Source organism: Ischnura elegans, chromosome 3 (assembly GCF_921293095.1).
Source record: "Ischnura elegans chromosome 3, ioIscEleg1.1, whole genome shotgun sequence".
NCBI lineage: Eukaryota > Metazoa > Arthropoda > Insecta > Odonata > Coenagrionidae > Ischnura > Ischnura elegans.
In genome coordinates, this window is record NC_060248.1 from 94,940,500 (window position 1) to 94,956,121 (window position 15,622).

At 37.8% G+C, this 15,622-nt stretch overlaps 1 protein-coding gene and 1 non-coding gene across 3 annotated transcripts in view; both read left to right on the forward strand.

Moving 5' to 3' along the window:
• The window catches only part of LOC124156166 (alpha-1,6-mannosyl-glycoprotein 2-beta-N-acetylglucosaminyltransferase), a 757,523-nt gene that overhangs the window by 157,896 nt on the left and 584,005 nt on the right, over positions 1-15,622 (forward strand). The window lies entirely within an intron of this gene.
• On the forward strand, positions 3,203-3,274 carry Trnae-uuc. The gene has a single exon. It is a non-coding gene; the product is annotated as a tRNA-Glu (tRNA).

A 15,622-nucleotide genomic window follows, 5' to 3' on the forward strand; every position in this document is an offset into this window, starting at 1 on the left:
AAGCGCACAGATTTTTTTTATCGAGTCAGCTGCTGCGTGCCCGTGATTCAGCAGGAGGCTGGCTGTGTAAATCGGAGTGTTTGTTTTCTGCGTGACGCGCGTCAAATATTTACGCAATTTAAACGAGTGTTGCCTTAAGGGTCTAGTGACATCTCCCTCTCTTGGCGGCCGTTGAAAACTGACAATCTGTGCTCTCTCGCCGCCTTTGTGGAGTGGTGGTCCGCATCACGCCATGTTTTCCCCCACCAAAGCGAGGCTAAAAAAAAAAGAAAAGCGAATTTAATAAAGATGAACGACGAGGGATGGATGTTCGGAGGAACTTCGCGCGCATTCATCAAATCACGTGTTGCTGGCCCCCCACGTGCTACGAGAAGATGGCGGTGTCATTTGTATTATTAATTTTTTTATAGCCTTCTCCTGCTCCCTTCGTCCATATGTCGGACAGGGTAGCCAGCTGTTGTTTCTACTCCCACGCGCTATACCCTCTATCCTGGGGCGTTTGACGGATGGTGAATTTATATAAACAGCCGGGGATCCTTAGATAAGTTAATAAATTATTTTGAGAAACGCCCAAATTTCTGGTTGGGGTCGAAGCTCGCAGGAACAGCTCGTTGCGGCCAAAAATGTTTAATATGACGTATGATTGTTATCTTATTGTAGATTTTCGGCCATGATTCTGAAGCATGCCTGGAGCCTTACAACGAAAGTAAACGTATTTGTAGACCACTCCGCGTGACCTTTAAGCTGAGCACCATCTCGAGAAGAGCCTAGACAGGCTTTTTCAATTGTATTCACTCTATTACGTTGTTCACCTTCATTGAAATCCAGGTTTAGAATTGTGTGCTGGGTTGAAGGGATGAATTCGAAGATGTAATCTTTATCCGTTTCTCGAAAACCCTTCCATAATAGGACACCTTCATTGAAATCCAGGTTTAGAATTGTGTAAAGTAGCACACGTGGATCACGTGGATGGATGTACATTGGTGCTGAGTTGAAGGGATGAATTGGAAGATGCAATCTTTCTCCATTTCTGGAGAACCCTTCCATTAAGGGATACCTACTTTATCTTCTTAAATATCTGAGGGATTTATACATTTACATACTACCCCGCCAGCCGCTTCTCTAGGCGTTTTGCGGGGGTGTTAGACCAGCCGTTTACTTATAAAATGGAAATGCTCCCGCGAAATTACGCCTAACTTTTAAGTCGTTTTTGTTCGGGGAAAAATCGAATTCCCATTCCTATCCGTTCGGAAAAATATCTCTCTTATTCATATAATTTCTATTGGATCTGGAAATATAGTGGGGTTCTGATATGATGTTCTCCGTGTCGCTCTTAAAAATATCTATCCTCTATATCGGGTAGGTGTGGTGGCTTAAGTATATGCTGCACTCACTGTGGGCTCGGTTTCGCATTCCGGTAGTTACGCACAGTTTTGAGATACTGCCTGATCCCTGCTTGTGTCCTAAGTGGATGGCTCTTCAAGAATATATCTCCGCCCATAGGTTGGGACTTTATTTCATGTTCACCTTGACGACTCCAATTAATGTCAGGTTAATGGGTACGCTGAGTACCTCTCCACTCTTCCTTCCATTTCTATCGCTAATGGAAAAAATAGAAATTTGCTGTCACATCTCTAATATGACCGTTATTTTTGATGGATAAAAAATAGTAAAAAAATTTGTATTAAATTATGAAGTCGTTCATGTTAATATATTAACATTTCATCAACAAGTCTTGCTAAAATCATTTATTTTAACTAATACATCGCAAGATTTCGTTACTGTCTTACTTTATTTGTATCGTTACACATTGGCTCTCTGGTACCTTTTTAATACATTTGTTTGGTATCTCTGTTTGGGAGAATTAGGTCATATTTCGATGTTTCGCACTTGGAATTAAATTTATAATCTTAGAGCCTATTATTATTTGCTATGCATCGATTTTCTCCGTATACAACGGATTTAATCTCATTAGGGCAAATAGAATACAGGCCTCTAAATTTCCTTAGACATAAATTAATCACGGTAGAAGATAAAGAAGTTTTTTTGTTTTCTCTATTTCACTAATTTCCTTGATATATATGATTGGTTTTGTGGCGCTGAAGCACACATTTTTCTCATAGCTTTTGGAACCAGAGCGTATTATAGACTATAGCCTCGGAATTTGAATTTATTGTTGGAATTTTGGCCATTATTATCGATGTAAGTGCAGTTTTTAGGTTTCACATGTATAGGAACTGCGAGGGTCTGTGGTTTCAATCTTTTTTATTGCAAAAAAATACGCAAAAATAATAATTTTTTGGGCAAGGGAAGTAGCTTTGTCGTATTAGAGGACGATTTTCGAATTTTACGACCATGAAGAGAGCAATGCATAAGCAAAGTTTGACTTAATTCCGTCGCAACATAAACTGGAATAAAAGATATTTCTTTCCAGTATTTTTATAGAGGCATATATGTATCCTATATGAGACGGAGTACATTTTCATCCTTTTACTTAAATATCTTTAGGCTTACTGAGTTGAGTAATCAATGGACGCGGGCCTCAAAACGGCTATAAAAACATGGGTAATTTATAAAAGGCTGGTGATCAAAAAAAGCTAATGATAAAAAAATTCCTGGAGTATCGGTCATGTAATGCAAAAAGGTTTATTTGAAAACCTTCCGCAGGGCTATGAATGAAAAAATTAGAGTAAAATTAGATTATTATTGTTACAATTAGAGTACAATTAGCTAATAGTACTATCATTTTTTCATGCATACACCTGAGGAAGGTTTTAAAATAAACCGAAACGTTGGCAAAAAAGTTTTTGCATTTTATGACCTATAGTCCAGGAATTTTTTATTATTAATTAAAAGAGGTCAAGACAAAAGGTAAAAGAAAATCTAATAAAGCTAATGTTTTGAAAGTCACGGGGTCGGTCGATTCGCGCGGATCCTTCTCAGCTGGAGGAGACCGCGCATTCGACACATCTCATCGCTCAGTTTGGTGGCGGGCGAAGAGGCGGATGCTGTCCATTAGTCGCCGAGTGAACATAGGGAGTGGGAGCTAAGGAGAGATGCTTGCAAGCTCCACTCCCATCTCCCTCATTCATCCATTTATCCGCCTCCATCTCCTTAAGCTATCGCAACCTCCTTACTCCTTCGCCCAACGTGATGTCGCCCTCTAAATCTGTACTGCTACCCGCGGTTGAACGAATCGAGGTCCCATGTGGTCTAGTGGCTAGGATATCTGGCTTTCACCCAGAAGGCCCGGGTTCGATTCCCGGCATGGGAATATTTTTTTCACTTCGCTGTGAATTATTATATTGGTCATTTGGAAGACAACGTAGCTCTTTAAATTATTCGCTACCAAATGACCACCTAAAAATCTGTTCAGTATTACGCCGTTTGCGAACTAACTTTTAGCATGCCCCCAATTCAGAGATGCTGTGACACCGACTTCTTTACTTAAATTTATAAATATGAATTGGGCTTCAACTTCACGAAATTCCACGAATTCGTCGTCATAATAAAAACAGATACAATGCGCTGAAAACTTTTCGGAAAAATATAAACTGTCTAGTATTATATCACAATGCCTATTTTTCATAGGTAATCTATTTTTCTGTTTTCTGTGTATGGTTAATGATACATAATTGTAATTTTCATCGCATCATTTCGATAGTTGCGAATTAACGAAGTATCTTTTCCAAATATTGAAAGATAGCACATATATTATAATGATGATTATGAAGTTTAATACAAGTTCTGCTGCTAAGTGTTGATCTTCTAATCCTTGAATATCATTCCCTTGTGTACATTCTGAGGTGGTGGATGGCTGGGAATATTCCAGTTACCAACGTAATTTCACAGATCATTGAATGAGAGTCTTAACGTTGCCGTGAGTATAACTGATAATTATTTACTCGTTGTGTTTATTTTTTTCATTATAGGCTAAGGGCTTTGAGAATTTTTTCAGTGTCTTGCAGATAAGGTAAAGACATGAGACTAGATTCTGCATTATAATACAAACGGAAACGTGATTACAATGTCAATTTTTAATGGCATGCAATTTTTAATTAAACAATAATTTCTGAAGGGGTGAAAGAAATGGAAAGAGAGCGGCTAGGAAAAAGTTAAATTTGGCGTAGTTCACCGGTATGTAAAATATCACCCTCAAAGAGTTTTGATGTGTCATAGAATCAGTTTCCGTGTTTTTATGCTTTAGACTGCCTGTTCTGATGGAATTAAATATATACTTTGAAGGTCAAAGAAGTAAATGTCGGTATTCTTGCGAACAACAATGTGTATGGAATTTAAATTTTGTTTTTCCCGGGAGTAGGATGTTTTTATCATTATTATTATAAATGGGTTTAGGATAATAAACTATAATATTCTTTGATAAAAATATTTTACCCGTTTGATTTCACGGGGCATTAGTCCTCAATTCATCAGGACTTCAATGTTGGAATGTGAACGATTGGAAAAGAATAAAATGTTTCTTTGATGAGATATTGTTTATGGTTCCGAGATTGAGTTTTTGACTACTCAATTTTGTTAAAATCTGAATTTGACTACTTTAACTCTATTTTAGCGTGTAGTTGGACTATGCATTGATGATTTGTTCTCCTTTATTCCAATTTTAATTTGCTTCATATACTACTTCCTTCTCTTTTGGCTCGCGAAGTTTGCTTCATTATGTAATTGATTACACAGGCCAACAAAAAAAAACTTTTTTTTTGGTGCCGGGAGTTTTTGAGCTGATATTAACAATATTAGTGGTGCTGAATCCAAATATGATATTCGTTTTTATGTAACAGCTCTACTTTTTTAGATACGGTGTATTTTATGATTATATTCTTTCAAATTTTTGATATATTTCAGAAAATATTTTTCAATTTTAAATCAATCTATAAATAAACTAATTCATAATCACTCTGCAGTATTTACTTTGAAAATCACCTTCATACCTTTGAGAAAGGGGTTGGGGAGGATTTGGCGTGTTTGAAGAAGGGGGAGACAGGCGCACAGAGCTGAGGCAGTGGGAAAAGATACAACTAAGGGATGTGGGAAACCCACGGAGGAAAAGGACCTTAGTCATAACTGTAGAACAATGACACGTGGGAAGAATCACAGATAAGTGGAGAAGAGTAAAAAAGGGGGGATAGGGTAAAGAGAGAGTGTCTTTGAAAATGGAGAGGCGGGAGGAAGTAAGCAGTAAGGGGATTTCCGAAAACAAATGGTCAAATTCTCAAAGTTTTTGTAAAGTAGCCTCTAAAAATGAGCTCAATTCGAAGAAGCTGTGTAAATCATTGTGATGTGTTTTGTTACATTTGTTGGGAATATACTTTAAAAGAAAATAGGAAAAACATTACAGGCTTTGTGAAACGTGCATGCCTAGGATATTTTGGTGACCAAGGTAAAAAGTAGGCACCGCATGTTGTGTGTAAAACATGTACAGAACATCAGCGGTATTGAACTACAGGAAAAAGGAAAAGTTTAAAGTTTGGTGTGACAATGGTTTGGAGAGAACCTACAAACCATATTAACGACTGTTATTTTTGCATGGTAAATGTTTCGGGAATTAATCGAAACAATCGCCACAAATGGAAATATCCAGATTTGCCTTCAGCTAGACACCCGGTACCCCATTTAGAAGAAATCCCGATCCTAATATTTCAGACATTACGAGATGTATGTGAGGATAAATATGAGCCTGATTCTATTGACGATAGTGGCAGTGACTACGAGGCAGTATCAACAAATCCTCAACATCAATCAAGATGAACTAAGCACACTTGTTAGAGAATTGAACTTACCGAAGGAAGCATCTGAACTACTAGCTTCAAGGATGCATGAAAAGAATTTAATGGAACAAGGTACAAAAAATTAATTTTTATCCCACAATTGAAAAGGATCTGCTACCCCTCTTTACTCAAGAAGACAATCTTACATTTTGTTTAGACGTAAGAGATCTTCTGAAAGGAATGGGACTACCGCAATATGAAGCTAGTGATTGGCGTTTGTTCATTGATAGCTCCAAGCGTAGTTTAAAATGTGTTCTTCACAATGTTAACAACTTTGGCTCAATACCAATCGCTCATTCAACTGAAACGATGAAGAATATGATACAATAGTATTGGCCTTACAGAAGATAAAATACTAGGGACATCGCTAGGTGATTTGTGTAGATTTAAAATTGGTGAACTTTCTTCTTGGGCATAATTTAGCAACACAAAATATCCTTGTTTCTGGTGCCTCTGTGCTAGCAGGGACAGACAAACCACTGGATTAAGGAGTGGTCAAAAGGAGAAAACTTAATTATTGGGTAAAAACATTATTGCTAAGTCTTTGGTGAACGGGAGAAAATCACCTTACCGCCCCTTCATGTTAAACTAGGCTTAATGAAGCAATTTGTAAAGATTCTTGACAAGGATGAACCATGCTTCGGCTACATAAGAATAAAAATGCCGCAGATAAGTATAGAAAAACTTAAAGCTGGAAGTTTTGATGGGCCACAAATCAGACACAGATGGGCCACAAAACTGCTTTTGTCAAGCCATTGAATGAGATTTAAAAAAACAGTTGGCTTTCATTTGTTGAGGTAATTAATTTTTTTCTGGGAAATCACAAGCGAGAGAAATTATCTTGAGCTGGTAAACAATATGCTCACTAACTTTAAACCACTTGGATGTAATATTAGCATAAAAGTTCACTATACACAGTCACTTAGACTGTTTTCCTGAAAATTTAGGCGACACAAGTGAAAAACAAGGCGAATGATTTCACCAGGAAATCAAAACAATGTAAGATCGCTACCAAGGAAGATAAATATATGATGGCAGATTACTGCTGGTGCTTTAAACGAGACTGTTTTAACAAAGTGCACGCAAGAAAATCGCGCAAAAGGAGCTTCCGTAGTGTTGAGTGACGTTTTTACGTCTTTTTTTTCTTTAAATTGTTTTATTTCAGTGAAAAATGTTACTATTTGTATTCAATTGTATTGTAAAACTATTGTAATTGTAGGTGATTTAACATTCCTATAAATAAATCAAGTCTTTATATTTTGTGGGTTTTATCATTTATGTAATATCATCATATTGAACATTTTTTTACGTAAGTAACAACATATCTGTATCTTGAAAACTAGAGCTGATAGGAAAAAACTAATATCATATTTGGATTCAGCACCGCAATTATACTTGGAATCAGCTTTAAAAGCTCCGGCACCAAAACCACTGTTGACCTGTGTTATTAGTGTATTCGTTTCCACGCGTTATTGTGACGTAAATCAACACAGGGATCGGCACTTAGGCGATGTGATTTAGCTTGCTCTTAACAATGTGTGGTAAGGATATTCATAAATGAATGTCGAAGTCAGTTTCCTGGTTTTATCCCGAAGTCTGCATAAACTGATCAGGTGGAGCAGTTCGTTAAAGGCATCACGTAGGAGGCAATCGGCTTCAGTAGTTAGGATTCCAGGAAGAGAACAGCAGAATAGCACAGGCCGTAATGAATTGGAAGGAGCCTAGAGAGAATCGTTATTTGAAAGTGTAAAGAACAGGCATGTGATAAGTCATATCTGGAGTGTAACACTTGACGCTGTGCAAACATGGGCGCTGACGAAAGAAAATCAAAAAAGACTGAAATAGTTTGAGTTGTGGGTGCGAAGGAGATTAGAGGAGGTGAAGTGGACAGAGAGAAAGAGCGACGAACATTTTGACTCGTTGGGGAAGTGAATGAATTTTTATTAACGCTCTGGGGTAACTTGTCAGAGCAAAGAATAGAAATTACGTTTCGCATTTTGCTGAGAAATAATGAAATATTATTTTAACAAAATACTAAATACATTGATAGAACAAATATATATTTTTAGAGCAAGTGTCGCACTTCCAGTACTTAGGATGCGACATAACATATGACGAGGAAAAAGATATTATAAATAAGGTTAACACTTTCCAGAGAATATGTGGCACTATCAGAAGAACTCTAAAGAACAAAACAAGAAAAGAAACACAAATAAAATTTTACAAAGTGATGGCAGTCCCTACTGTACTCTACGGATCAGAATGTTGGGTAACAAAAAAGAAGGAATTAAGGCAGATAGAATCGTCTGAAATGAAATTTTTAAGATCAGTTAAAGGTTGCACAATATTGGATAAAATAAGAAACACTCAAATAAGAGATGAACTGGGTGTCCAAGCAGTCACTGACAAATTAAAAGAATACAAACATAGATGGAAAGAACATTTACTTCGAATGCCAAATGAAAGAATTCCAAAGCAAGCAATGGAATATCAACCATTTGGCAAGAGAAGTATAGGAAGACCAAGGAAAAGATGGTGATGTGGAGCCGGAACAGGCTTAGTAGCCTAATCCTGGAAGGAAGAAGAAGAAGAAGATTTTGAAAAAATAACATAACGAGCACATAAGAATTGAATGTTTGGACAACAATACAAATGATAATCAATATCTGTAGAAAAAATAAGTTTTACGGTTTAAAGAATTCGTAACGGGGAATAATGTTTTGAAAACACCGAAAAATAAAGATGGTAACTAAGCTTAAATGCGGGTCTTCAAATAACGGGTATAATCTTTTTTTTTAAGATTGAAGGAGCTGTGATGATTTGATGCTTATCGGTAGGGAATTATAGAATCCAGAAGCGGCAAGTAAATGAAAAGAAATGTAATTTATATTGGGGAAGAGAACTACGGATGGGACATAGTCTAAATGGAGTGACTGCTAAGCCGATACTGAATGCAAGAAAAAAAATTGGGTTATCGGGGAAGAGAAGCTTAAAGAGAATAGTATTTATACGTTCATATAAAGGGAGCAGGCCATATTGTGAATTGAAACTGGATATCCATATTGAGAGACAAGCTGGCGGGGATATATAGCTCCATATCAACCTAACTTAACCGTTAGAATAGAATAATAATAATAATCATCCCGATTTTCGAATTTTTTGTCCCATTCACTCTGTTTTCTTTGTCTATACCTTATGTTACCTGCTCGATTCGTCAAAAACTGCTACGGGCGTACAGACAGCGACAGATGTTAAGCGAATGAGGCCGCTAGAGAGTCGGAGGCTGGACGCCAGGCTTATATTGTTTGAACAATTGAGAATAGATATCTTTAAGAGCGATACGGAGAACATCATCTTAGACCCCCGCTATATATCCAGGTCCGATAGAAGTGATAAATTAAGAGAGATATTTTGCCGAACGGATAGATGTGGGAATTCGTTTTTCCCCCAACCATAAAGGACTTTAATAAATGCTAGTCGTAATTTTTTGAGCGTGTGCTTTTTATATGTAGACGGCTGGTTTTCTAACATCCCCTCCCTCACGCCTTTTTAGGTGGCTTGCGGGGCAGTATGTAGATGTATGTACGCAAGCCGCTCTACCTCTTTCATAATTCTGTCTACTAGGAGTTAATCTACTTCTGCTACTACTACTAATAGTAGTTTCGTCTCTCCCATCCAATCTGCAAATGGATTAACCAGAGAAGCATGTATGCCCACTTACAGTGATTCCTCTTTCCTCCATTCCTCTGTCACTCCTAACTCTCATACCACCTCTTTACATCATGAAGAGTTTCTGGGATATAACCCATACCTACTGTACTAAGCTTGCTCTTTCAATTAGCTGAGAATACCGTTGCTTCGTCACCGCCTAGTAAGGTGAAAATTGCAATGAAGCATTTGTCAAACGTAATTCCTCCTTCACAATGGCGAACAGACCTGCACACGTTGTATATTTTTCCTTTTATCGTGCAAAAAGAATTATCTCTGAAACGTAGGTACCTAGTATTCATGAGAAATCCTTTGGGAACCACTTCTGTCTCGTTTCGAGTTAATGGAAATGCGGTAATTGCGTCTGGAACCGAGGAGAGATTAGGCGAAGACGCGTAATGCTTTCTGTGAAAATGTTGACTTTGCAACCTGCGCAGTGCCTGTGAACTTCCAATTTCTCACCGGAACGGTTCTCGTGAGTCATATCGTTTCTTCTGCGTGTGATATTCGACGTTGCAGTAGCTAGTGGATTGAATTTTGGGTGCTGATTTAACATTGTAATTGGCGTTTACCTATAATGGAAACACCTTCATATATTACAAAACTGCTGTATTTGAGTTATTTTAAGTGGGGGGACACTGCCCGATGGTTAAGGTAGACTTACTTTTGGTCGCCCAGAGACAATTTGGAACCTGAGGCAAGATTATTTTGGGGCTCTTTCCCCATCCCTCCATTAAAAAAACTAAACATGTTTTTTTAATTAGTGCAATCGAAATGCCCCCATATACCCCTAATGGGCGCATCTGTGTTTACTTGGTAAACATCTCTGTAATAGTAGTGTTAGTACCCCTAGAGCTCCAATTCGTGATTCCAGCCGAAGGAGACACAAACTGGCGGTGATCGCTCGAAACCAAGGCCTCTCGTTTGTTTTCCTTCCTTTTCCCGCCATAACAGTCTCTATATCCCCTCCATAAACCAATTTACTAAAAAAGTCCATCTTCGATAGTGACGGATCCAGGATAGGGACAAGAGGGAGGCTAAGTGGGGTTAAAAATTCCAGCAGCAGTGGGGGTCGGAAATTACCATTCTGTGTAGTGTAAATTGGATACCCAAGGCTGTAGCCGCCATAGCCCCCCAACGTAGATCCGCTACTGATTGTATGTATGGGTGAAATATATTATATCAGAAAACCAACCGATTAGATTGCTGAATTAACCTAACCTCCCGCCACTTGCTTTGAATTTTACTGAATCAAGTTCGATTTTCGCCATGTACTCAGGTGTCACTCCAAACTGCGTTTGCGATCTATATTGGAGAAATTTTCTCGAATTCACCATTCCGATTTTCTGAATACTTCACCGTTTTAAAGTAGGAGTTAATTGAACCGCGAGTTTCACCCTAATCTTGCACTACCTACTACTAGCAACCTCGCGAAAGAGCGTAAAATTTTCCCCACGAAATTCTTTTCGCGTTGGTGGATTCACTTACTCCGTCCGCTCGCGTGGATTGCAAACTTGGCTCTTTCGAGCTGCGCCCATACCCGTGGCTGAATGGCGTGATAATTCAGCCCCTTTGACTCGACCGCGAGTCGTTAAACCGGCGCTTAATTAACTACTCCCCAATCTTCCGCGAGCCAAGAAATGCTTTGGGGAACTCGGCAGTGTTGCCGGGGTAGAATGGTTACGTTCTCATTGCCTCCTCTCCCAAACGGCTCCTCGAGTTTGCACGCTCCTCGACTAACTTGGAGATTCAGCGAAGGAACTTTCTTAAACCCTTCACGATCCGCATTTTGAGGGTAAAATAGGGTCGTTTACTTCGATCCGAAGTCGGATTTTAATCCGCAAATTCCGTAGATTGATAGTGAAATCATTTTTCTGGTAATCATAGTACCTAATCATTATACCGACATCCACTCAACGCTTTTGTAAGAGATTGTGCTTTGTCGAATTTCAAATCGATACCACACAAATAAATAAACTCTTAATTTTCCTCATGCAGATTTGAATATAGCATTTATCATTTGAGAGGCTGGTGGATTTTAAGGTAGAGTACTTGGCTGCTGATCGAAGAGTCATTGCTTAAAATCCTGGGTAAACTCTTGGGGTGCACCCAAAAAAAAATCTGCATGGTATGTGGTAGTCGAAGGAAAGTGTGAAATTAATATATCTGTGGCCTAATCCGGTGTTAACTCTGCCATTGCCTATCCAAAGCAGCTTTCTGGTCGAAGCAGTGATTGTGAGTGCGCAATGAATATTTGTCTACTATTAACATAGTCAAGAGTCAGCTACTCAATAGGATTTACTTTAACCTTTGTTATTATATTTGTTATTAATGTAACATTGTCGTTTCTTTTACTTCAACTTCCCTATTCCCTATCACCATTCCTTTCGCTATCAAGTGTGATAGATTTGAAATGTAATTTATTTATTTATATTCATCTCCCCGAAAACAGCTTTATTTGACCTTTACACCGAGTGGATTACAACAAGTAACAATGGACGAGCAGAAACGACCTTGTCGTGATTAGGCGTAATCTGCTCAGGCGAGACTCGAACCAGCGACCTTCAGTTTGGTAGGCGGAGACTTTACCCCGCTGCCATCGAGGCCGGTAAAGTCTTGTATTTCACGGTTTCCGATCTGTCGCCTTCATCTTGATCTGTTCGCTACGGAAACTTAATTGCATAAGCCCTTTCGTAGATAAGTTTATGCATGCATTCTTCCCGGGCAGTCGGTGTCAGTCTATTTCTGAGTTTCTCGCATCGGTCTCGCATTGGAATTCATACTCTCGAGAATGGTTCCTTCTTTCAATGAACGCTTCTTCCTGAAAAAAATTTATTATCCTAGACCTTATGACACCACCGATTCATGAATGGTGTAAGTATCGCGTGTTTTATTTTTAACTAATGAGAGAGTTGTGCAGTGGTTGAGGATGTCTCTGGCAAAGGCGGATTTAGGGGGGGCGCGTGGAAAGTGCCCCCCCCCAGACGCTTAAAAAATGGACGAGATTTTTTTATGCATATATTAATAAATTTTAATATAAAAGTTATGAATATTTACAGATTAATAACTTTTATATTACAATTAGGAGTATATTTCGTGGAGTAATTGTTTCATGTAGTTTTTAATCCCAAATATGAGAAAACCATTTACCTTCCAGACCCTTGTTTCCCCCAAATAAAAAAAATTCTGAATCCTCCCTTAGCCTCTGGTAAAAGTATACTGATCTCTTTCTTCCCTGTGGCTAGATGATATTTTGAATTATTAGGGGAACTAGAAAAAACAACCAGATAAGTATATCCCTATAAGTTTGAGAAAAAACCTATACACCGAGAAATAATAAACTTCTAATGTCTGCTCTTCCATTCCAAAAATAAATTCTCTTGGTCAGTACAAATTTTCTGAGATGAAGTGGCACAGTGTTCATGGACAACTTTGAATAACCTATTTTACCCCAATAAGTTGATGGAATGTGGGAGTATAACTAATTTAAACTAACTAAATTGAACTCTTCTCTAATGTATTAGAAATTTGAATATTCATAAAAATTGAGCAAAAATTACACGTCAGCATTCATCCTTTTAGATGTCCATTGTTTTAAACCTACTTTTCCTTTCGTTTTGTAGTATTTCTGTTTAATTTTAGAGGTAGATAGATAACCTAAAAAAGGACTCGAGAGAGAAAAAACACCTAAAAAAAAGGAAAAGAATAATATAATACCTAAAAAGAAGGTATAGGGAACGGTTAATGGTGATCCTGGTGTTACGCCAATGCGATAAAATTACAAGTTATAGTGTTCATTTTTGCACACACAACTCGTTTGTTACTTTAAAGGGTTTATGCTGTTTCCGTTAATGTGCAATCCTATGTCCGTTTTCCGTGTCCGTTGTGCAGCGATTTTTTTTTGTTTCAAATCGGATTTCACTCGATGAAACTCGATTTTCCCTTTCAGCTCACTTGATCGCCATTTTTACACCGCCTGCAATCGAATTCGACATCAAATTTTATTCATTTTCGATTTAATCCGGCTGCGAAATTCGTCTGTCAAGTGTCAATTACACATGGTGAACTCATTTCAACTTGTACGTTGCCTTGAATATTCATTTCATTTTGTTTATAACTGCAACCGCTTCCTTTTTTTAGTCTTTAGCCATTTTATCGCCAGGGACCCTTCTTTAATTAACGGAAGGTGTCAAAATTTAGTATATGAATTTATTATTTTTTATGTTTTAATTTGTAAAGGGACTTTTTCTCATTTATTCGTCATAATTTTGAATATTATTTAATGAATGAATTTTTTGTTCCATCCATATTACCCTTGGATAGAATTAGAGCAGTAAATGTATAAACCCAGTGATTGTGTTCATTTTACTATGAATTCGCGCCATGTCATGTGGGAGAAGAGTAGACTTTTTTTCTCTCTTGATTTTACAAAATACCCCTTCAAAATTCAACGTGATTCCAGTGATATTTTCTAACCCCCACCTATTTAGCAGAAAGTCAAGAGCCTAAGTTTGGAAGCACTCATATTAAGTATGAGAATTGGAAGCCTTGAGAGTTTTTTTTCCGCAGTGGTAAATTAGGGATCCAAAGGATAATTAAAGGGATATATTTGATTCACTCCATATACATATTAAGTCGCAGTCTGTGACATCGATGTTTAATGTAAATCTACATTTTTTTAATAGTTATGACTCTATTTTATTTATAATCATGTATGTTCCTAAGGGACAAACTTGTCCCGGAATATTAAATTTCATTTTCTATTCCATTTTATATCTATGCATGCTCACACATAAAAATTGAAAAGCCTATCCGTTGTTCGCCTGGAGATGGCTATTGAAATGTATTTAAGTAATTAAGGTATTATGCGTTGAAATAAGTGCTCTATCATTATACATTTTATTTATAGCAAGTTAGTATATGGGTGCATCTCATGCTCCCAAAGACCGTAATGCTACTTCTGGATGTATCTTACGCGTCCTTTGCGTCGTTTTCTCATTACCGTTTGTTAAGGCCATTTTACGCCTGGCACGGGATTGCGCAGGTTAGAAGAACTGCATTAATTTCTAAAATGGCGAAGAATTGCGTGAATGCATGAACGAAAATGGAACGGGCTATTTTTCCGTCTCACGTCCACGCATATCGCATGTGTCCTAGCAATTCACCGCTTTGAACGACACAACGGCTTTGTTCCTTTACCTAAAAATCCTGCCATGTGACCATGAATTCTAAGTTTCCCACTTCTTTGGGTATTATCCTTTCCGAGCAATGCCGGGTGGCCTGCTAATTACAATGAGAGTGATTGAAGGAGCAATTTTGTCACAGAAGGCCATACTGTTCATATGCTCCTCTATTTCCAAAAGTCCATGGAAACTTAAGCCACCGTTGGTTACTAATTTTAATTGATGTCCATTAATGGATCACTGCTCAAAGTAGTTTCTGACTCCTAGCTTGCTATCTACACTTCATTGATTTTTTGTTGTACCAACGCATTTTTTGTATATTTTGCCTATACTCCCCAAGATTTCCTTAAGAAAAGGGCTATTATTTTCAAATTCCACCCGTAAAAACAGGTCACAGAAAGTTTGTAGAGCGTAAAAAGACAAGAGCAGAATAGCTTGTGGGTGGGATAACATGGGATCGTGCCGGTATAGATTTTTTTATGCGGGCGTTGAAAATGTTTGCTGGAGCCTTGAATCATTACTGGAGAGAGGCACAAAAATATTCCTTTTGTATTTATCTTATTTTGTTGAACCACTCGTGTCGAAAAAAACAATTCGCGGGGAGTGAGTCATTTGTTTTAATCGTTATCCTTCTCCCCTCGTTGCTCGTTTGTTATTTTGCGGGGGAGGGACCTCAATATTCCTGGTTATTTTATGCAGAAAACGAGAAGGAAGAGAGAACCATAAAAGCTTACAAAAACTGAAAAAGGACGAGAGAGAGTTGATACAAATGATGGAAACATAAAAATCATACGAAACATGTAGTATAGATCTTACAATAGGGTAATATAAATATGTTTGAGTATCTTCAAGGTGGTTACTCTGTAACTATCGGCCAAGGCCAGCATTGGAACTCCAGATTGGGTTTGTGTGCGAAATAGAAAAGGTTAGAAAACGAAGTACTAC